Source organism: Heloderma suspectum, chromosome 1, assembly GCF_057233095.1.
Source record: "Heloderma suspectum isolate Gila_16-S chromosome 1, 16-S_ref, whole genome shotgun sequence".
NCBI classification, from domain to species: domain Eukaryota; kingdom Metazoa; phylum Chordata; class Lepidosauria; order Squamata; family Helodermatidae; genus Heloderma; species Heloderma suspectum.
The window spans coordinates 243,348,547-243,372,685 of NC_139458.1; the positions used below are offsets into that span (position 1 = coordinate 243,348,547).

The following is a 24,139-nucleotide window of genomic DNA, read 5'->3' on the forward strand; positions in this document are numbered from 1 at the left end:
GAAAAAATATAGGTGTGATTTACCCTTACTCTAGAAATCTTTCATCTAGTTAACTTCTATTCAACTCTTGCTCTTTTTAGCTTCTTACCTAGTTTTTGTTGTCAGCACAACAAAGTCAAAGCATCCCCCTATAGCTCAGCAGGACTGAAATGAAGAACAGCATCTTGGATGAGATGAGGTTAGTAGAAAGTTAGTGACGATTTTCAAGGATGGAGGAAGTGTTTTGAAATGATGTGTTCAAAAAGGTTGATTATATATTCTGGAATTCATACAGATCAAAGTAAAAAAAACAAAAAACAAACATTGCCATAAGTCATTACTTGTTTCGAAAGTTGGGCGGGGTGGGGTGGCGAGTTAGAATGATGTATTGTTTAGAAAATACTGTTGAGGCGTATAATTTCTGTGTAGTCACAAAAAACTATGGTAATTAAGAGTGTGAGCCCTAACCTGGGACTGGAAGCGGACAGTTCCTCGCCTGAACTTTCTGGGAATCTTTGAGCTCCTGTGATAAGATCCTGAAGTGAAGACTAGCTCCTTACTATTATTTTTGTTTATTTTGTTACGCTTCTCACACTGTGTTACTCTGGTTTTGTCAAAAGGAAAATAAAATAGTAAGGAATTTGTTTCTTAAGTGGTTGATATAAATTAAATATCAATGCAATACCTCTACCAGACCACGGAAGTAGGTGTATTCCCCACATAGAAAATTCACATTTCTTAATTTGCTGAACAATTTAAGGTTAATCTAAATACTGGGGTGTGTGAAAAGAAAACCTTCCTCCATGACACTCCAATACAGCTACCCCCAAAATAGACAATTAACGTGTTGATATTAAACAAATTGTTATTTGCAGGTAATGTGTTTGCTGCAGGTAATGGTTGCAGTGAATTTTGTCACTTGTAGAATGAAACCATCTACTCCTGCTTTTTGTCAAATTAGATAATTCATCTAATTATCTTTCCTGAAAAGCAATTTTGCAGCAGGACAATAGTATGAATGTGGCAAATTTCACTGCCTACATTTGCTTAATTTTCCCATTTGACAGTAAATTCAAGGGAGGCTTCATATATGTGAAATATTTATTTAATTTAGGGATAAGTGAATGTTTAAACTTTGTATATATCAGTTGTGAAAGCCTTTAGCAGGCATCTACTTGGAATGTGAAACGTTGGTTTGGGAAGCAGACTGTTTGCCAAAATAGAAGCTTTTACATTACCTTTTCCAGAGGGTTCTTTTCTGTAGCTTCTGAAAGGCTGCCAGAGTTAGATCTAAATTGCACTGAAGTAGTGTATATATAGCAGGAACACTTCTGCTTTGTAAATGAGTGCTACAAAAACACACACACCTACATCAGCACAAACTGTACTTTAAAAAAAATCAAGTGGTTTTTCAACTAATACGTGGGTGTAAAATTACCAGTTTGACTGTAATACTCTATTGATATAGATATTGAAATCCTATATTAAGTTGCAATCCTATATCCTCTTACCTGGGGATAAACCCCACTTAGCTTAATGGGATTTCTGAGTTGATATGTATAGGACTGTGCTGTCAAAAACTAACATGAGAGGTTAAAACAGCAATGTCTTGAGTTGGGAGAAAGATGGAGCAGTGTTGAGATGCAGTCAGGGGTGGTTTGACAGCTTGGTAAATGGCATATTCTTCAGAGGGTCTTACGGAGAGCTTAATGTAGCCTCTGCTGAAACAAAGGGCATTACAAGCAAAGCTTGGGATGATGGGGAAAGCATCACAATGAACCTACCCCATTTGCCATACACAGTATTTGGATGAATTGCATTTCTCTGGGAAATTAAGGACAATGGGAAGCCAGTGTAGAGCCCACAGTGCTGGTGTAACATTCCCACAGCAGATAACCTGGGATTGGATCTAGGATTTACATTCCATGAGAGGAAGGGACCTTCGGCAAGAGAAAGGCCCCACTCGCAGAAAGCCCCTTCGTCCTTCTCTGGAGTATCCCCCTCCCGCACATGCCACAGCTCACCGCATTCAGCGGGCTCTCCTGACTCTCTGGCTGTGTTCACAAAACACGCTAAGTCACTCTATGGATAAGCTACGCAGTGTGGGTAGTTCACAGAACAACCCATGATGTGCCCAACAACTATTGGGCTCACCGTAGCTTGTTCCCCCCTCCCTTCCTCCTCAGTCCTCCAGCCCAATGTCCTTTGCAGCAAAACCCATCTTGTCGCCCCCTCCTCACTTCAATCGCAACCCTTTTCATTCACTGCTGTGTTGTTGTTGCTTAATTTTTCAGAGCCTCAGAAACACACAGTTGAGGTCGTAATGTTTTAATTATTTTTTTGGCCTCCGAGAATTGCACAAATCTGTTCCTTTTATATGTCTGTCTGTCTGTCTTTCACAAGTGTGCTTTTACAGCTGTCTGATGTAGTCTTCTCATGTCAATTTCCTTGTCTGCTGCAGCTGTCAAAGGCAGCGAAATGGAGAAGATAACAGGAATGGACATTGACAAGGCAAGACTGCATGCAGGCTAATTTGCACACACCGAGAGCCGAGCTGTCGATGGAGAAGCAGCAAAAAGGGAGAAAAAGCAGCAAAAGTAGTCACTTTTAAATGTGGACTCTGAGTGTTCCCCACCTTTTCAACACTTACTCACATCTCCAGCTCCCCAGGAAAGGGGAGATCTTAACTCCCCCACCTTTTTGTGGCTCCTTTTTGGAGCACTTACTGCCACAGTTACTGTGGTTCCCTGACAGTTCTAAAAACGGCCCTTTTGCTCCATCCTGTTCAGCCACCCTCTCTTTTTTTTTAATGTCATGGAAATTTGCACATTTTGTGGGACTGGGAAATATATGCCAGTGTAATGGCTGGAAAATAAATGGGGAGGAATTTTGTGCAAATATACTGGTGGGTAACTAAATGGAAGGGAGCTTTGTGCCCCTGCATTAACTGCTCCTTTAGAGTAGGTACTTTTACTGCAGGTGACAGGTTTACACTGCCAAGGAGAAGATATTCCCCCCGACACACACTTTTGGTGCATCTTCATTTGCCACTGCTTCTCCCTTTTCGGTCCTTCTCCGCTGAAAGCTTGGCACTTGGTCCCTGGCAAGTGTGCGCAAATTAGCCTATATGCAGTCTTGCCTTGTCAGTTCCCATTTCTGTTACCTTCTCCACTTCACCAGCTGCAACAGACAAGGAAATTGACCAGGCAACTCCACATATTGGACAGCTATAATGGCACACTTGCGAAAGACTGACAAATAATAATAATAATTTTAAAAAATAGACTTGTGCAATTCACTGGGGCCAGAAAAAAAAGTGGCACACCATTGATGGTTGCTCCAAAGTTTCACTTGGGCATCAGTGGAGGGGCTGTAACTGGCAGCAGCAATGGTGAGATCGCAAAGAGCAGCAGTGATTTTTGCCACTGAGTGGCTCTGTAGCTGATCCCTGTAACCCAGGATGAAATTTCTCTGCTGGGTTCAGATGACATGACAACCCATTGTGGGATGAACATACCCTAGAATAAGCCATGTGTTGACAGGGTGGCTTGTTGCTGAAAAATAAGCCACCCCGTGGGAAGCAGTTTGAGTTTGCATGACACAACAACCTATCATGGCTACTTATCCATGAATGGTTTTCATGTCATGCGAACCCAGATATATGATATCTCAAGTCAGAGTAAAAATTGCAATATAAAAGTACATGTGTCAGAGTTTCAGGGACTCCTGCTTTACATGGACACAATCTGTTTTGAGGTGGAATTTTCAAAAATCTGTCCTGGAGTACTACTGTTGGTAGAACATTAAGTCTTGCAAGTATAAATGCTCTACGAGCTTGTATATTCCCAAGAGATGTCAGATAAGAAGGTGAAGTACCATAACTGGGCAGAATCCCGTGGGCCATGGGAGAACAAGTTCTGTTAGTTAGAGAGTACAGATCCTGTCTTTCAATATCATATAATCTCTGGATCAGAAGTTTGGAGGCTTGTTGTTGCTCAACCATTAGAAGGCATTCAAATGAAACACCAGTTGAGCAAATTTTATGTAAAATTATATGGGAACATTTCCTGGAGTGTGATTCTGTTAGCATGAGATATACAGAACTAGATGCTGGTGAAGAAAAATGCAGACCTAACCAGAATTTTAGTGCCTGCCTGGGCCCATGCTCTGGTTTCGACAAATCCTGCATCTGTTCCCAAATACATGGCAGCATATCCTACACAGTTGTTGTTGTTGTTCAGTCGTTAAGTCGTGTCCAACTCTTTGTGACCCCATGGACCACAACACGCCAGGCGCCAAAAAAAAAAAAAAAATGCTTGGGCTTTTTCCAGAGCAGGATTTGACATCTCAGTCCACACAGGGATATCATATAAGAATCGATTCAGCGACTTGGCTTTGAATACCCTGAGGGCTGGGAGAATACTGTGACTAAGGTTGTGCGAACCCACCCCTGTCCAGGTTCTCTGGGCACCTGCCTAGCCCTTGCCCCTGCTTGCCGGTCCCTGGACTACGCTCAAGCCCCTCCCACATTCAGCAAGCAGCCCACACTCACCCCAGTGGCCTCATCGTGTTGCATGGTTGCCATTTTTTGAAAAATAAAATGGTGCTTGCAAAATGTGCATATTTGCACATGTGCAAAAATGTGCATTTTTGCAAAGATGAGCATTTTTGTGCATATGCAAATATGCGCATGTGTAAAATGCACATTTCACACATGCAAATATGCACATTTTTGCAATCGCCATTTTATTTCTCAAACATTGTGACTGCGAAGGTTGATGAGGCCACCGAGGTGAGTGTAGGTTGAGAGTGGGCAGGGGGCAAGCGGGGGGAGGGGCTCACCAAGCAGGGTGTGGGGTTGCGGGCAGGGGTGGTTCTGCCAGATTCCTGGACAGAATCGGGCACCTGCACCATCCCTAACTGTGACCACCTTGAGTATAATAAAAATGAACAACTGCAGATGCACTGGAATACGCAGAATCAAGTACATTTTTGCATTGTAAGTTTCACTTAAGATTGTATTGGAAATACAGCCCTAGGTACTTAAATTCTTTAACCTGTTCCAAAGTTCCCCCTTACTGTCCAGCAAAACCTATTCCATAACTTAGAGAAAACCATAATTTTAGATTTTACAAAATTTATAACCAATTAGTTTTTATCACAGTACTCTGAGAAGGCTTGTGATAGTCATTTCAAACCCAGTTGGGTTAGAGATAATATCACAGCGTCATCTGCTTATAACAACAAGATATCTGCCTTAAACCAAGATTGGGAGGGTGTCCTTCTAAACAGCAGCACTGATGAAGCTAAGTCATTCAGGAATAAATTAAAGAAAAATGGGGTCAAAATACAACCCTGTTTTACACCCTTGTTTGTTACGATCTCAGTTGTCAACTGACCCTGTTGACCACAGCGGAATTAAAGACTTTTTGGGTGTACAAATTTTAAATAAGGAACAACAACCTTCTATCCATACATGATTTTCCTAATTTATCCCACAATAATTTTCTGGAGACAGAATCAAAAGCCCCTTTCAGGTCAATAAATGCTGTAAACATTTTTCCGCTGCTTGGTTTAGTATTTCTCTGCTAAATGAGCCAGCACAATGTTATGATCCTCCATCCAGGTTAGCAATTTTTCAGACAAATAACTTGATATAGTTTCCAAATGATGGACAAAAGGAAAAATTGTCAACATCTAACACAGGAAGAGAGGGAAGGGGTGGGATTTAAAAAATAGTTCATTCTCATAATTAATGGGAGATCATCACTATCTGCACAATTTCCTACAAAAAAGTCAGAAAGTTGACATTTCAACTGGGATGAAATAAGAACGTAGTCAATGACGCTACTCTGCCTCTTGCAGAGGTGAATGTATATTCACCAGGACTATCATGAGGAAGAGATCCACTGAGGATGATTTTATCAAAGCAAATAGAAATTTTTGCTATGCAAACCCCAGCCTGATTTATGTGTGAATCTTTAGAGGACCCAGTCTAGGGAAGAAGACCCTCAGTGGAGTCATTAAAATTGCAGAGTGTATCAGAGAGGAGTCATCCCTCCCTATTCTGGCATCAAAGACTCCAGCCAGAACTTCAGCAGAAGGATACTGAGATTCCAATTTTATCACATACTGGGTTAAACTTTCCCACTGGGCCAGTATTTCTCCTTTGCTACTCCGAGGTGGGAGGTATACATTAAAAATAAGAAACTGAGAAATATTATTTTTAATTAATATTGCATGGGCCAAGGGATCATGGGTGGGTACAGTTACGATCTCAGCCTGGAGCAAGGTGGAGACCAAGCAACCAAGGCCAGCGCTCAAGCGTCCTCGAGACCGGCTAGAGGTAGCTGGCCCAGAACAAGCAGCAAAACCATTCTGGAATGTCCTCATTTGTCCAGGTTTCCTGCAACATTATTCCATCAAAGAGGGAGCGAAAACCCAAGAACTCCTTATACTTAACTTTCCCCTTCCATCCAGCAATGTTCCAGGAAAAACAATTCAGAGTAGAGGCCCCGTCATGGAGTGGCAGAATGTCCTTTCTTGTTGGGAAGGGCACTGAGACTATAAGTCCCAGAGTCACCAGAGAAATATGATGCTATTTGTGTCCATTTCTACCAACAAAGAGCCCCTGTCAGTGGAAAAGGAAGTGAATAGTGCTATGTTATTGCTGGGGACACAGAGAAAAGATGACCTCCTGGAATGCTAGAGCTCCAGCTGCCACTGCTACCTCCCTCTTCTCTGGTCCAGGTAAGCTGGGTAGGCCTCTGGCAGGGGGAGCAGCAAATGATACTGTTGGCTTGCACAATTTCAGTGGCTGGCCACATATTGGTGGCAAGGCATTGCAGCGCTGTCCTGTCATCTCCTGTTTTAGATGTTATTGCTGTTCTTGTTATTTGTACAGATGTTATTTTTACATCATAGCTCTGCCCTTGAAACGTTTGTTTGAAGAGTGAAATGTAAATCATTTAAAACAAGAAAATAAATGAGGCCTTATTATTCATTCCAATATAGATGGACTGATTGTATCATCGTTCATGTCCCTTACCCAGTCTTTCTTGTCTTCACCTCAATAGGGATGGTGGTGTACTGTAGTGGTAAATTTTGAAGTGCATGCACTCATCGTGACAGTCCCCACAAATGCAGCACCAAGGAGAGTCCAAAAATGCAGGCAGCTCTGCAGCAATTTTCCCTAACCATGGAAGTTTTCATTTTTTCTGATTCTTAAAATAGCCTGAAATTTGGGTATGTAAAGGTTTAAAGTATAGTTTGATTACATTTTGTATTGATTTTGGTAACTGTATCCCTAAACATTTTATATTCTTAACATTTGTTGGGATACTAGTAGTTCTTATGAGCTCATCTTTAGTTATTTTAGATAAATTCAGAGATAAGATATTAGAGTTTTTTAATTGATCCTCTGCCCCGACATGCTACCATATTCAGTAATGATTTTCAAGATCTTCTGTAGATCCCTTATTGGGTTCGAAAGGGTTAGAGCCAAATCATCTGCATTTAAATTAGTAAGAATCTTTCCCCCCTTAATTTGGATTCCTTGAATTGAGTTATCGTTTCTTATAAGATTGGCCAATTCTTATCAACAACCCAGTTTTCATCTCCACCAGGAGCAGGTCTTTTGTAAAGCTAAAGGGTCTTAGTTGCCTATTCAAAACCAGGCCACACCAAAATACTTTACATTAAAACTGAGAACAATACATTGTGGCTAGAAAAAAATCTCCCCCCCCCCCCTCCGCCCCAGCTACTGTAAGGATCACAGCTAAGCTCAACGGGAACAGGGAAGTCTGAGGAGGATAGCAGATAATGTCATTGTCATTGCTAATTTTAAAAGGGCCAGTTCTGCATCCGTATGAGCCCTGGTTGCACTACACCACTGGCTGGTGCATGAGGTTCTCTGTAGACAAACATATTCAAATTTGCTATACAATCAACATGTGAATTTTACATTTTATAGCAAAAACGATGTAATAACCAATTACATCAAACATAGCACAATACACCTGATACACACAATCAACATGAATCCAAATTAATTAGGAGACACAATAGGCAGATTGTAATTGTATATGTACAAAGCTAGAGGGAAATATCTCAAAACATTTTTTCCAAAGTCTTATCCTAACAGGTCTCTCCAGCATGTTCCATGAGTTGATGGGAGTGTAGTAATGTCCTTTTTGCTATTAGCATAGGTAATACATGACTCCCAGATTCCATAGAAATCATGAGTGCATGATTCGGATCCATACCGTTTGACCTGTTTTGTTAGCCTTTCCATCAGTGCAACAGACTAGAGTTTATTTCTCCATATAGTAAGGGATGCTGATTGTTCTTTTTCCCCATGAAGATGCTATTATCATTCTAGCAGTCAACCACATGAAAGTAAGAAGTTCTCTGTGTGTAACTTCCGGTCGGAGCCATGGTAGTGACCTGCGGATCTCCGCAGGTTGCTTATCTCAAACAGCTATGAAAAGGTTGAGAAACCTTTTTAAATTCCCCTGGAATTAAAAGAGGAATCTTACAGTACCATCCGGTTGAAATCTTGGAAAAACAGCTGTTTTTGTGCTGCAGCAGAAGGGCTGCAATTAGTGATGTACGAAAGGGACTTACCTGGTCCCGCAGCTTGCTTCGCGGTGGGGGGGAGGCGCTTCGGTTCTCCCCCCGAAGTTCATGGCGGGGGGGAGGCGCCCCGCCTCGCCCGGCTGAAATTCAGGCCGGGGAGAAGCGCCCCGTCTCCCCGGCTGCGAAAGAAAAAGTGGGGGGGAAAAAACCGTGATAGGCTACGTAACGATTAACGTAGCCTATCATGGCTAGATTTCCAAAGTCAGCCTTGATAGGCTACGTTAATCGTTACGTAGCCTATCACGGGTGACTTTGAAAAAAAAAAGCGCGTATGCAAATGGCGGCGCCCATGGGCGCCGCCATTTGCGTACGCGCTTTTTTTTTTTCAAAGTCACCCGTGATAGGCTACATAACGATTAATGTAGCCTATCACAGCTGACTTTGGAAATCTAGCCGTGATAGGCTACGTTAATCGTTATGTAGCCTATCACAGGGTTTTTGGTTTTTTTTACTTTATTTGTAATGGCGGCGGTGGCAGCTGGTTGGAAGACCGGCCGCTGCCCCCGCCCCCGCCGAAACGCCGCCAAAACACTGCCGGGACCCTCCACCAGGAGGGACATTCGCAGGAGGTAAGTCCCATTCCGGGGGGGTGGGCGGGGGGGCGGAGAATTTCACCAACAATTTCGGGGGGCCGAATGCATTAGCATTCGGCCTCCCCAAGATTCGGGGAGAAATTCACGGCCATCCCTAGCTGCAATCTAAGGTCAGTGGCTGGAGTATCATCTACTGAACACTGTCTGAAACTCCTAGCAATTAGGAGACTACAAGACTGACGACTTCCAAAAAATATTTGTGAATTTAAACTACCAGCAATATCTGGGGACTGGCACTTAAATCTAACTAAATGTTTGTTTTTTCTGTTTCTGCAATTATACTTGCTTGTTGTGCTTCTGGAAGTGGAGTATGGCAGTATCAAAGGGAAAAACAAAAGGTCTGGGAACACCACCTACCCCCCCCACATTGCTTCCCCAGCAAAGGTTTCTAGAAATGCCGGAGGTGAAGAGGAGTTGCTTGCTTTGATAAAAACTATGTCTTTTCAGCTATCAGTGCAGTCAAAGACGCTTGAAACAATCTAGGACTCAATCACTGCCCTCCAAGGGGCTGTGGATTTAATTAATATCTCCTTTCAAAAAATGGAAACGAAGGCTAATGCACTCGAAGATCGAGTTATTGCTCAGGAAACTGCTATGCAAGCATCTCACAATACTTTGTCTGCTTGAATTGGAGGCTTTTACACGCAGAGCAAACCTTCATATTCTTGGTATTAAAGTCTGGCTGCTGATGTATGTTTGGCTGAATTTATGGATAAACTTTTGCATGAGTTATTGGTTTTGCCATCTGATTTTCTCCTGGATATTGAGCATGCATGTTGTGTTCCTGGCTCAATATGTGGCACTAAAGGGACTTCTGGGACTGTTGTTCAGTTTTCATGAGTTTCTACAAAAAATTATCTTCTGCGTCTGGCAAGAGAACGAGGTGAGCTACGGTGGGGACCAGTACATGACAAGATTATGCTCTTTCCTGATTATACTGAAGCAATTGCTGACAGAAGAAGGCAATTCACCAAAGCGAGAAGTTTGGCAAAGCAAAATAACCTGCAATATCATATTAAATATCCTGCTACATTTTGCATTCTTTTTGAAGGCCAGATGAAAAAGTTTTTAAATCCTGACGTGGCCGAATCATTTCTCATTGGTGTTAACATTAAAACAAGGGAGCCAACTTTCTCAGCCTCCTGAGTTGGAATTTAGCCATTTTCACTGTTCCTCTGAAGTCTTGTTTGGGGTTTAGCTGATATGATGTCTGGGAAGTTTGCCAGATTAAATGTTTGCATATTTTTGTTTTCTTTCTCCTTTGTGTGTTAATTTGTATGTGTGTATGTGGGGTACACATATAAATACATTTTTAGATATGATATTACTTAAAATAAATAAATGCTTCATTTTTATTTTTTATCCTTTAATAATTATTTTTTATCCTTCATTTTTATTTTTTACCCTTTCATTTTTATTTTTTTATCCTCCTTTTAAAATTATCATTAATATTAGTATTACTATCATTATTATGGGATTATGATTATTATTATTTCTTACTGGTTAAACTTTTAATGTTTACAAATATGTGTCAATGGAATAGTAATATATGGTTAATGGAAATGGATGGTTTGCTCCCGTGTATTTGCTATAAGACTGAGGTTATAACATTGAAAGACAAGGTTCACAGTTTATGGAGCAGTGGAGTGAAGATTTAATAATATCTGCAATGTTTGGAAGAGTGCTGTAAAGGTATAATTTGCAATTGGACTTATATTTGGATATTTGGTTTGCTTTCATTGAAGCTTAGATATAATATTTTGTGTCTTTCTTTCTTTTCTCCCTTTATTTTGCTTTCCTCCTTATTTTTTTTTCTTCCCCAGAATACTGTAATGATGGAAACTGTAGATTTTGACCATGTTGTTGGTATTGTTTATTTCACTTATAAAAAATAAAATAAATATAGATTAAAAAAAGAAGTTCCTTATGTGTAAGTCTTTTATTTTTTCCTTCAAAAATGGTTAATAGAACTAACTGAGCGGAGAGGTCAATTTTTGGTTGAGTCATCTTTTCAGCCTCCTTGAAGACATTACTCCAGAACTGGTTGACCAAGGGGCAAAGCCACCACATATGAAAGTAGGCTCCCATTTCATCACACCCTCTCCAACATTCAGCTACTGATATGACTTAATTTCACTGGGTTGAGGTACCGTACAGTAGTTTAATAGAGCTCTCTTTTATTTTGGTGGAAACAGATTTAAATGGGGCACTAGTCCAAATCCTGTTCCAGCTAGGTTTTCAATAGGTTTACCCAAGTCTTTTTGTGCAATGATAGATTCAAAGATAGTTAGTGGACAGACTACTTCTGCTTTCACCTGCGGCTTTGCTGTAAAGGAGGAAATCTGATAGAATTGTAACCAATTTCGTTTCTGTCCTGAAGCATATCTCTAAGTTGTTGGCTAAATCTAGGGCAAAGGTCCACAAATAAATATTTCGGTCTATCCAGCCCAGCTTGTTCCCATTTCTGAAACCCTCCCAACTTATCTGGATCAAAAAAACAATGGAGGATGGAAGGCTCAGGAGCAAGGATCATGTACCATCTTTCCCAGGTTTGCATAGCTGCCTGCAGAAATGGGCTATCTATTGCCTGCAAATGTTTCCATTTATCTGTTCTGAATGGTAACCCTCTTAGTTCTATTAATTTGTTATTGCCTGCTTCCAACTGAATCCATGTATTTTCAGGTTGGTCAATCAATACCTGAACTAATTGTTTGAGATGGTGGTGTGAGTCATAATATGTCACCAAATCAGGAATGCCCAAACAACCGCATCTGGAGCGTTTATGGAGAATCTGTTTCGATAATCTTGCCTTTTTCTTCTCATGAATGAAAAACATTATGTGTGATTGCGATCTCCTTAAGTAGTTCACACACACACACACACACAGAGGCAAGGTCTGACATAGTCATCTTTACAGCAGCAATGTTCCCTAACCATGAAAGTTTTAATTTTTCCAATTCTTAAAATAGCCTAAAATTTGAGTACATAAAGGTTTAAAGTGTAGTTTGATCACATTTTGTATTGATTTTGGTAACTGTATCCCTAAATATTTTATATTCTTGGCATTTGTTGGGATACTAGTAGTTCTCATGAGTTCATCTTTAGTTGTTTTAGATAAACTCAGAGATAAACTATTAGTGTTTTCTTTAATTGATCCTCAGCCCTGACATGCTACTATATTCAGCAATGATTTTCAAGATCTTCTGTAGGTCCCTTACGGGGTTCAAAAGTGTTAGAGCCAAATCATCTGCATATGAATTAATAAGAATCTTCCCCCCCCCCTTAATTTGGATTCCTTGAATTGAGTTATCATTTCTTATAAGATTAGGCAATGGTTCTATGCATAAAGCAAATCATAGGCATGATAAGGGGCAGCCCTGTTTGGCGCGTCATTGTACTGAAATCGGTGATGATTCCAGATAATTTGTTCTGACGAGTGCATAGTTGGATCAGTATAAGGATTCAAAGTGTTTGTAAGCTTTAAGCCCAGCCCTATAGCCTCCCGCAGTTCATGAATGAACCTCCACTCCAATTTGTAAAAAACTATGGTGCAGGGCCTTTTCTTATTTTGAGAACAATTAAAAATCACATTTAACCACCCTCATATGGGATCAGAGATCTGCCTGCCCTTGATGAACCCAAACTGATCTTCATTAATATATTTAGATGCAATTTCATTTAACCTTGAAGCCAAAATACCTGTAAACGATTTATGCTCTTGGTTGAGCAATGAAATTGGTCTATAATTTTCTACTTCTTCTATGTCTTTATTTGTTTTAGGCAATAAAATTACCTTGGAGGTTTTCCATGTCTTTGGGATGGGCTTGTTGTCCAAGATGTCATTGAATAATTTCAGCAAGAATGGCATTAGTAAGGGCTCAAAGGTCTTATAAAAACTGTCTGTGAAGCTGTCTGTCCCGGGAACCTTATTTTTCTCTAGATTTTTAATGGCTAATTGAATTTCCTCTTGTGTGATTTTTTTATTTAAAAAGTTCTTATGCTCTGATGATATCTGAGAAATTAAAGATTTATTTAAGAGTGATTTGATTCCATTTTTGTCCAGATAGACCGAAGTGTACAGTTCATTAAGGTATTTGCTAAATAATTCATTGATTTGGGATGGAATACAAACTCTTTTGCCATTGCTATCTGTAATTGAGTATATTCTGTTTCTATTTTTTTTCTGATATAATGTGTTAGATGTTTAGATGATTTGTTGTAATTTGTAATATTTTTGATCAACATAATTTACATTCATTGTAATTTTATATAAATCTAGACTTTGCAATTCAGCTTTTCTACTTGTCAGTTGTTTTAGAGTGTGAGGACTACCTGTTTTCGTATGCTGATCTTCGTGTGTTGATCTTCCAGCACTTTAATCTCTGCCTCTGTTTTCTTCCTTTGAGCTTCTTTTGTTGTTGTTGTTGTTTGAGAGTGCTCATTTCTTTTATATAATGTCCTCTGATCACTGCTTTAAGGGTCCCAAATTAAGTTGTTTGGTAATTCTGGGGTCAAATTCTTTTTAAAGAAAAGAACCTCTCCACTCAGTTAGTTCCATGGACTCTGAATCTCTTTTTTAATTTCCCCAAATTTATGCATATTTATTCGTAGGAAAATATACAAGTTTCTGCTGAGAATGGTAAATATATGTAGTGAAAAGTTGAATGGAATGGGGGACAATACGCTAAATGTTACATATTAAAGTAAATTATGTAAATTGTTGTGAACCCTCTTACAGAATTATTTGTGTATTTTTCCACACAATGGAAAAAAATTCAAATCTGTCTGTGAACGGACGACAGAACAAAAGGCTCCTGACAAGCCACAAAACACAGACTGAGTAGATTTTATACAATCCATACATCCCTATCCATGACCGTCATTTTCTATCATATGTCAGCATATGTATTATTGGAGGCACAGTTGTGCCTCCAATAGATAAGGCCATCAGTCAAAAAAGGATTCCACCATGTTAAATGAAAATCGGGGGGGGGGGGTATTCCAACCTTAATAAAATCGAAAGGGTTTCACCAATCTTCCTGAAAATTGCACGTGCCAGACAGAAATGTCTATTTTACATAACCTGAACATTCCTCTGCTCCCCATTTTCCCCTTAATCGTTTGTGTTACCAAGGTCCCTTTCTGGATTCAAGTGCTGGGAACAGAGGCCTGAGAAGGAAGCTATGGCCTGGAATGGGAGTGCAACTTTGCTCCATAAGCAGGCCTGACTTTCCTTGAGGGCAGAAAGTTTTGCTGCCTGGAGTTTGAGAAGCAGGCAATCATGCTGACAAAGCTGTGGTCAAGCCATGGAAAAATGGAGCAGTATGAGAAAACGTTATGTTTGTTACTCCCTGCAGCTAGCAGCTCCACGAGTCCGGAGTGTTCCCATGTACCCTAATAAGGCCTAGAGTAATGTCAGCTGCCTAAAACAATGACAAACTCTCCCTGCAGGTTTCTCCGCCCCCACTCCCACCCCCATATGTCATTCAGAACCAAATTTTCCAGTTAGCAACTACAGAAAAGAGCCAATCAAAAAGCAAAAAATTGAGGACTGTCAGGGGATTAAAGAAAGCAACAGTGCCCTGTGAAAAAGACAAGAACCACCTTTGTTCAAACCTGGCTTGCTTGATTTTAATTTTTGCTTAATTCTGAACTTTATTAGCAGATTTTGATTTGTTTTGAGAGCATTTTTTGGTTCTTGCCTCCCTTTTGGGAGAAGAACAGTCTTTCTCCTTTCTCTTTTTGAACATGTTTTCTCTTGGCTTTGAGACTATTTTGGGCTATCTTTCCCCAAGCCAGTTTGTCTGAGCCAGGTGCCTGGTGCCTGAGCAACTTGGTGTAGTTTTTGCCCACTATTTTATTTTGCTCACTGGTGAAGCATGGGCTTCACAACACTTTTCAATTTAAAATATTGTCTTCACTCGCTGCCTGGATCAATATTCCCTACCTGGACTTTGCTGAGTTCTATACTCTGGATTCTAGGAGAGATCTCGTTCAAGCCTTCCTCTGGGTCCATGAAAGCCTGGTCTTCAGATCTCTGCTTGGATCTGCAGAGGTAGCTATACTTTCCTTTTAATCCCCCCTCCCCCTCACTCTCTTCCTTTTCTCTTAAAGTTTGGACCATACTGCCATATAGTTGAAAGCTTCAAACACTGCATTTAACTAGTTTGGATTGGTGGAAGTTTAAGTACAGCTAAGTACAATTGAAATTGCTGCTTGGCTTACTTGGGCCTACTAACATGGCTTTGGTCCTACTGGGCCTAATAACATTGGGGGGTTTTAATAGGCCTTAGCAAGAGTTGAACTGTAGTGTATTTTGCATAGTGTACACATGTATTTTCTTTGTAATTATTGCATGTTTCACATTTTACTCCTGTATATGATGTTCTTCTGCATTTAATTTTCTTTATAAACCATTCATACCGTAAGGCTTCTCATGTGGCATGATTTCATTTGTTTAACAATGGAGGGCGCAATCCTATCGGGATAGGCTGCCGTCTCCAAACTTGGAGGCGACTGCCTATCCAATGCAGGGCAGGAGAAACACAGAGGGGATCATCCCCTCCATGCTTCAGCCACCCTGCATTCGCGGCTAGACAGCCGATATTGGCTGTCTAGCCGCAGGAAGTCGGGGGGCGGGGGGAGACACCGAATGCTGCAGAGGAAGCATCAGAATGGCACTTCTGCCCTCCCCATCCTGGCATGCCCCCAGGAACACCCTGTTTTCGCCGCTCCACACTCAGGGAACCGACCTATCATATGGCCATCTAGCCTCTGACTAGCAGCCATAGGATTGCACCCTTAAAAGAGTATTCACTGTATTCCTGCTTAAGTTTTAAAATATATTTTCAAACATATTGAACTCTTGAATAGCTTTTTAGATAGCAGGGATCTGTATTGGGACCAATGCTTTTCAACTTGTTCATAGAGACAGTGTGGTGTAGTGGATAGTGTTGGACTGGAACCTGAGAGATCTGGGTTCTAGTCCCCACTCGGCCATGAAGCTCACTGGGTGGCTTTGGGCCACTCCCACTCATTGACTGTGAGCCTAACCTACCTCACATGGTTGTTGTGAGGATGAAATGGAGGTGGACAATGCCCATGGAAGCTGCCTTGGGTTACTTGCAAGAGGAAAAAGGGCAGGATATAAATATAATAACAAATGTAATAGTAGTAGTAGTAGTAGTAATAATAATAGTAATAATAATAATAATAAATGATCTGGAACTAGGACTAAGCAGCAAGGTGGCCACGTTTGCTGATGTCACCAAATCATTTTGGGCAGTTAAAACAAAGAGATTGCGAAGAGCTCTCAAAGGATCACTCCATAATGGAAAAATGGACATCAAAATGGCAAATGCAGTTCTATGTAAGCAAGTGTAAAGTGATGCACATTTGGGGGGGGGGGATCCCAACTTCACTTGTATGCTCGTGACTGACCAAGACAGAGATCTTGGGCTTATGGTTGACAGTTTGATGACAATGTCAACCCAGTATGCAGCTGCTATGACAAATGGCACATTCCATGTATTCCAAGGCATAATTAAGAAAGGAATCCACTGGGCTGAGGGGATGGGAAAATGCTGCAAGGCACTGATGTTTCAACACATTCCTAAAGCCCCCCCCCCCCGACTTTCTGGTTCAAGTCTCAAGTCAGGCAAATACTGTATAAGGACAGTAATTTCACATCCTCCCAGGGCAATTTCTGCAGATTCAAACAAAAAGAAAAGTGCAAACTTCCCAGTTACACAAGATTCTTTGTACAACAGAATCAGAAGTATGCCCTATCATGTACTCAGAAATTTTCATTAATTTTTATCACAGAAGCTTCCACACTTCCAGTCACTTTTTCAAAACCACTTTGAGTGAGAGATATAGATTGAAATTGTATGCAAGCCTATTTATTTATTTATTTATTTATTGCATTTTATTCTGTCTTTTAGTTCAAAAGTCTCCCAAGATGACTTACAAAGATAGGAAATAAGACAGCCCCTGTCCACAGACATAACACAAAAGGAAAGGGGATTAGGAGGGAGGAGGAAACACAGAGCCAGGATGGAGAAGCCATGTGGCTTAGGTGTTTCTCATTACACATTGCATGGTCCATACAAGAACACAATGCAAAAGGAGGATCATCAGATCAAACATGCTATAAAGGCTTTGGACAAGTCAAGTTTACAACCCAACAAACCACATGCACGTTGAACTCAAATCAGTAGTAAGTGAAGACAGTTCCTGCCTGCAGGCTTACTGTCTAAAAAGACATAACACACAAGGCAAAAAGAAGACGGAGGGATGGGGGGTGGGGGGATAGGTTGCAATCCTAGGCATGTTTAGGCAGGAATAAGTTCTACAACTCCCAGCATTCCCCAGCCAGCCTTTCAGTAGGAATGGCACTGCTTCTCACTCTCATCTCCCTCAGCACAGCCTGCTGGCCTGGAATGGAAGTTTTAGGCCGCCTTTAAGGGTAGAACTTACATGATAAAAAATAGAAATGGACATTTTTTAAAGAAATAAACATTTTATTTTTGAAATAGATTAACTTTTTCTGCAAGAAAATGATGCTGATTCTGAAGTAAATGTGTCAGGATAGTAGAAGCAAGCTCCATTTTATTTCTGCAGTCATAGTTGTGATATAATGTGAGTTTAAAGTATAAAACTACACATGTTCAGAGTACAATTATTTTTTAATCAGGGTTGGCAAACAATTGTTTGGCTATGCCTCTGCTGACTTATCCTCCGTCCCACCCTTCAGACTGGCCACCAGCCTCCACTGTATGATAGTGGTGTTTAAAATTATGCATAGTCAGAGAAAGTACATAGGGAGACATTTTTCTCCCTTTCTCATACTAGAACCCAGGTTCATCCCATGAAGCTGGTTGGTGGGAGATTCAGGACAGGTAAAAGGAAGTACTTCTTCACACAGCGCATAGTTAAACTATGGAATTTGCTGCCAGAAGATGTAGCGATGGCCACTAAAGGGGCATTGAACAAATTCATGGAGGAAAAGGGTATCAAGGGCTACTAGTCATGATGGCTATAGCTGTTTCCAGTATCAGAGTCAGTATGCCTATTTACATCAATTGTTGGGGAACATGGGCAGGAGGGTGCTGCTGTCCTCATGTCCTGCTTGAGGGTTTCTCATGGGTAGCTTGTTGGCCACCGTGTGATCAGAATGCCAGACCCTTGGGGCATTTCTACACCAGCCTAAAATCCAGCATTTAAAAGGGGGTTTTCTGCTTCCATTTTAAATGCAGGATCACAACTGACTCCCTTTACACGCACTTCCTGTTCCCCCTCCCCTTTCCCCGTCCCCATATCTGAGTCTTCCATTATCTTTCATTGATCTCACTCCTCTTCTTGCCACTTTAACTCTTTTCACAGAGGAAACAGAAGCGGAACACAGCGGAGTAATTTGATAGCTCATTATCTGCGATCTATTTAATAATGGAACAAAGGGCATTTAGTGCAGGAGGGTCACAGCAGGGTCACGACGTCATGTAAAGAGCCCACAAACATCCGTGAAGGAGCAATCTCAATAGCAGGATAAAAGCCCCGTGTGAAGGAGCCCTTGGTCTTATTCAGGATGGCTCTTCTCATATTCATAGTAGAGATAGGACCTCAATGTTCAGAAGCACTGTACCTCTGGTTGCAAAGACAGACAGAGAAAAAGACAGATAGAGCAGTGTGTATGTGTGTGTGTGTGACCAGGACCAGGACAATGTGGAGCGTCTTTGCTGGTCCCAGACACTCCATCCTCCCAATTTGGATTTGGGACTGAAAGACCCAGGAAAAGCGTGGGTGCACGGAGGGTAAGTTGTAAGCAAGCACAATTGGTGACATTGCACAACATCATGACTGATCATAGGGCACGTCAGATAAGCCATCAGCCTTAGCTTCCAATTTCCTGGCTTTGTTTAGTTTGGACCAATGACAGATAGCCTTATTGTCTGTTCTTTTAAACCGGTAGGTTTTTTGATGATTGAATAATAAATTCTTCAATGCTGTACTCAATACTTATCTAACAGATATCTCTTATCAGAGAGTAAAACATAATCAGACTATTAAGTAACATTAGGACCCCAGCAGTTGGTGCTTTGTTCTTTGCCTTCTGGGATGTTCTGACCATTTAGTATCACTGCCCTGTTCCTCCAGTTCTCCTTGCGTGTCAGATTCTTGCTACACTGATTCTGATAGGCCTTCAACATTCAGTATTTTAAGTACAGATACTGCTTCTTTGTGAGTAGAAACTATGTGTGTATTGCCATCTTGTGGATGATTAGTTTCACAGGATGACCCCATCGATAAGGAATGCTGGCTCTGCAGAGTTGCTCAGTGAAGAATTTAAAAGATTTTCTTCTGATAAGAGCCTCAGGACACAGGTCTTGGAAAAGTTGCACCAGGCTGCCCTCTATTAACAAGGGAGACTTGTTTCCTGCAGCTTTTAAAATGGAGCCCTTTAGAGCTTCATTTGACAGTTTGGCGGTAATGGGCATCTTTAAAGGCCATTTAGTGCAGGAGATGCCCTGGAGGGTCACGGCAGGGTCACGCCATCATGTAAAGAGCCCGCAAACTTCCCTGAAGGAGCAGTCTCAATCGCAGGATAAAAGCTCCATGTGAAGGAGCCCAATGTTTCTCCGGAGAGCTCCAGCCTAGCGAGGGTGTCCCTAGGGGTGTACGGATGACTTACCCTGTTCCGCTGGGGCCGTCCACTGGGGGGGAGGCAGTCTGTCCGTCCCCCCGGAATCCTCCCCAGCCAGCTCCGCTCCACAGGGAGCCCGCAGAGCTGCTGGCCGGGGCTGCCTGCAGCCAGACTTCTGTCCGCTTCTGGGCTGCGGCTGCAAATGGCAGCTGCCGTAGCGGCCGCCATTTGCGTTCCTGCGGTAGCCGTGATAGGCTACGTAAATATATACGTAGCCTATCACGGCTACCGCAGTGATGCAAATGGCATAGTGGCTGCCATTTGCGTTCCTGCCTTTTGCCATGATAGGCTATGTATATATTTACGTAGCCTATCACGGCTACCGCAGGGACGCAAATGGCATCCCTGCATTAGCCATGATAGGCTACGTAAATACTTACATAGCCTATCACAGCTAAAGTGGAATGGAAATGGCGGCCGTAGACAGGGGCAGCCATTCGTAGGGCAGCAGACGGCCGACAAAGGTAGGCTCCGTCCCAGGGGGATTCCGCAGGGTGGCGGGGAGGTTGCTCCATTCTGCCACGGACTCCGAGGGGCCGGATTCTTTAGAATCCGGCCTCACTGGAGTCCATGGTGGAATTCTCTAACATCCCTAGGTGTCCCACTTTGACAGCTTCAGCTCCTGGAAAGTGTTAATGAACCTTTCTGTTATGTACTTAATTATATCCTTTCCCTCAGCTGATTCTTTAACTCCTCAAATTCTGAGGTTGGCCCTTCTGCTTCAGGATTCCATCTCCATTTGGCTTGGCTCCTCACTTAGCAAAGTCAGTTTTTTAATCTTCTTCTGGTGTTTCAGTCCCAGTTCTATGATGTTGTTTGCTGTTGTAGAGGTGTCATTTAGTTTAGCCACTGCCTCCTCAATAGGCTTTCAAAGGTTTCACTGTGCTGTCCTCGCAGAGCACCTTTCATTGTTCTGCAACTTCCTTCATGTCGTCTACACCATCTTTAGTCATCTTGTTAGGTCTTTTCATTCTCACAGTTGTCAGGATGCCACTTTTTGCCGCTCTGTTTTTTAAGTAAAAAAATGCTTCAAGCTGACCTTCTTTAGGACTGGCAGGACCCTGAGACATTTCCCAATGCAGGATTTCTCTCTAATTTCATTTTTCACCAGCTTATCTTTCTTGATGACATCTCTTCCCCCAATATTAGCAGTATTTTGAAGTCTACGCCTTTTCTTATTCAGTTATCCTTTGTAAAGGTAAGAATAAGGAGTCCTCACAAAATCAAATACATAAACTAAAGCTGTGCAGTATTTAAAACGAGATGTCTACACCTTCAAGATCTCAATTCTGTAGTGACCTACCTGGTCCTGACAGAAAATCATTTGAGATTATTGTTTTCCCAAGATCATTTGAGATTGTTTTCAATGGAGCCGTGGTGGAGATGTGAACTATGGTTTTAAATTGCTTTCTGTTAGAACGTCTCATTTTAAAAGTGGTTTTGAAAGCAATCCTACGTCCCTCGACAGCATCTCAGGGCCATAGGATCGTTCAGAAAAATTGTTCTGATGCCGTAAACCAAGCTGTAACCTTGAAGATTTTTTTCTGAATTCAGATCCCCCTCCTGGCTTTGCCCAGTCACTGGAGAGATTTCCACAGTGGCTCCCTCTACATGGTCAGAACTCCAACCCCATTCAGGGGGAGACACGAGTGTGCCAGGGATGGGTGAGGAGGGGTACCGCCCACCTTCTCAGCCCCCAACCACACCCTCATTTCAGGGAAACTTGTTAACATGCTCAAGAGCATACTAAGTATTTTTCTCCCATTGCCAGCAATGGGATGGATGGATTTTTCCTCCATCCGTGGATGGAAGAGAAAAAAAAAATACTGGAAGCCCCCTCCCACCGACATCTGCCCTGTCAAGTCTTGCCTACAGGGCATAGGATGGAGCATAGCCTCCAGTTTGCTCTCTAAGATATATTGTTTTTTTCCATTTGTTGTAAGCCAACTTGTGAGGGCTGTCCCTGAATGGCAGGATATAACTTTATTTAATATAAATTCTGAGCTACATCAAACATCACATGAGCCAACTTCCAGTGATGCAAGCAACAAGACATCCCCTTCATCTCCTACTCCCTTCATCCCCTGTGCACCCCCCAAATCTGCTATGGAGGATCTCCCCACCCTCCAGATCAGATTTGGGGGTCCATTGGGGCTGCAGGGGAAGGGGAATCCATTCTGCCAGCAGTCTGTGTTTCACTGGCAGATGGATACCATGGATACAACCCAATTAAATAATACTAATTCCTTTTCACTCCTCTAGATTTTCACAGTACCTCTTCCAAACCAGGGATAACCTGGGGAGACGTATGCTTTATTCACTGAGTTTATTGCCTTGGCAAAACAGATACAAAATCTTTTTCTGGCATTGTTCTGTTGGGAAACAACTAGGTCAATTGTTTGCAACAGAAAACAACTGACCCAGTCTACACCATGACAGAGGAGGCCAAATGTCCAGGACAGTGTCTCCCAGATTACTCTGAAGCATGAGTCACTTCTGACATAAAGTTCTTGAATGATAATCAGAACTGCCTGTAAAACTTCCTCAACTTTAGCAAACTGATCTTATCTTCCATGAGGACCAGGGGGGTGTCTCCATGAGTGATTTATTCCAAGCTGGCTGTGTTTGGAGGTCGTTAGGGATATATGACCTCGTGGCCATCCAGCAGCCACCCCAGAGCTTATCAGGGAAAAAACAGATTTCCTGAGACTGTTTAAAGTCCCATTCTTTTAAGTCGGGTTCTCCCCAGTATAGTTGTTGTGTGTCCAATCCCTGCACTGACCTCGGGTATGCTAGCCCTGCCCAGGGGTGTGCCTTTCACCATGACCCCAGTCAAGGGGTGTTTTCTGTGTGTTTCCCACCCCTGCACAAACTCATTAGTGTCTCCTCAGAAGTAACTCCCATTGTGCTGAATGAGGCTTGCCCTCTGAATGCCCACATCAGAACTTACAGAGACCCCCCTCAATTGACAAGGCACAGTTTAAAGCCCAATTCCCTAAAGGCTGTAAAGCACTTTCTCAAAGCTGCAATTCTCCCTTGTTTGGTTTATTGCCATTCGGAGCTAACTACTTCCACCTTCGATCATCCTGATCCTGAGCAGCATCGGATTAGAAAGGTGGCTGGTTTCCCATCTGTTTCCCCTCCCTGTCTCTCCCAGCACAAACATATCTGTGTCTACTCAGGAGTAACTCCCATTGTGGTCAAAAAGGCTTGTCCCCGAACTGCGCCTCCCGTGATTCCCATGAATCGAAGTAACACATTTAGAGAGCCCTAATGTTGAAGCTTCGAAGCTTTGATTGATCGCAGCAGGGCAGCTAGAGCATGGTGTTCCTTTCGTGACTGTCGTGAGGGGAGAGAAAGAGAGTGATTTCTGTGGATACATGGGAGGAAACCTCGCAGGATTTTATCAAAGGAGAAAGGGAGAGAGCCTGGAGGGGAGGAGCCTCTCTTATTGGATGAGCAGCCCCTGCCAGTCAGATGACATTCACTTCAACCCCCCTCCCCACCTGGAAGCATGGAAGTGACTGTGATGCACTTGCTCATGGATGCCTGCGGAGAGCAAAGCCGGCTCCTTGAAAAATCCGGGTAAGCCACAATTGGCTTCTCCTTCCATCTCCTGTTGTTGTGGAGAAACCCTCCAAGAGCTTGAAGAAGCCAGTTCCTAATAAGTATTTTCAAAAAACAAAAGCAAATAATTTATTCATTTATTTACTTTATTTGTTAAATTTATTAGTAGCTTTATAAAACACAATTTTCTTAGCAACATACAAAGAATAATAAAAGCATAAAAGGATAAAACCAATACCAACACTGATCATATATAAAAGCTAAAACCAATTCACTAAAGATAAAAACCATCATCAACAGAGATTGATAAAGAAATGTTAAAATGCAGCTTGTAATTAACTGTATAGAATTTTAATCTTTCAACCTTTTATCATTACTGAAGTAAACACCACATTTTCTGAAAAGCAGGGAAAAGCTATGTTGCATTGGTACTCCATGCTTCTTTGGCTACATATCAACCTTACAGGAAGAAAAAAAATAACAAATACATTATTCCTTTAAGGGCTCTGAGCTTTCATCATTTTCACTAGTAGATTAAGCAGTTAAAACATTTTCATAGATTAATCAATCTATGGAAACCAATTTTTAACAACAGATGAATGCTAGGTTGGACGTGTAGTTCCCAGTGTGGGAGGACTTATTGGACTTACTGTTCACATAA

At 41.8% G+C, this 24,139-nt stretch overlaps 1 protein-coding gene across 1 annotated transcript in view; it reads right to left on the reverse strand.

The window, feature by feature from the left end:
- Positions 1 to 15,383, reverse strand: part of LOC146358885 (cysteine-rich venom protein ophanin-like) — a 56,729-nt gene extending 41,346 nt beyond the window's left edge. Inside the window, exon 1 of the mRNA XM_084822607.1 lies at positions 15,157 to 15,383. The gene's annotated coding sequence lies outside the window, so the exon portion shown is untranslated. The remainder of the gene's footprint in view (positions 1 to 15,156) is intronic.
- Positions 15,384 to 24,139: the final 8,756 nt, after the last annotated feature.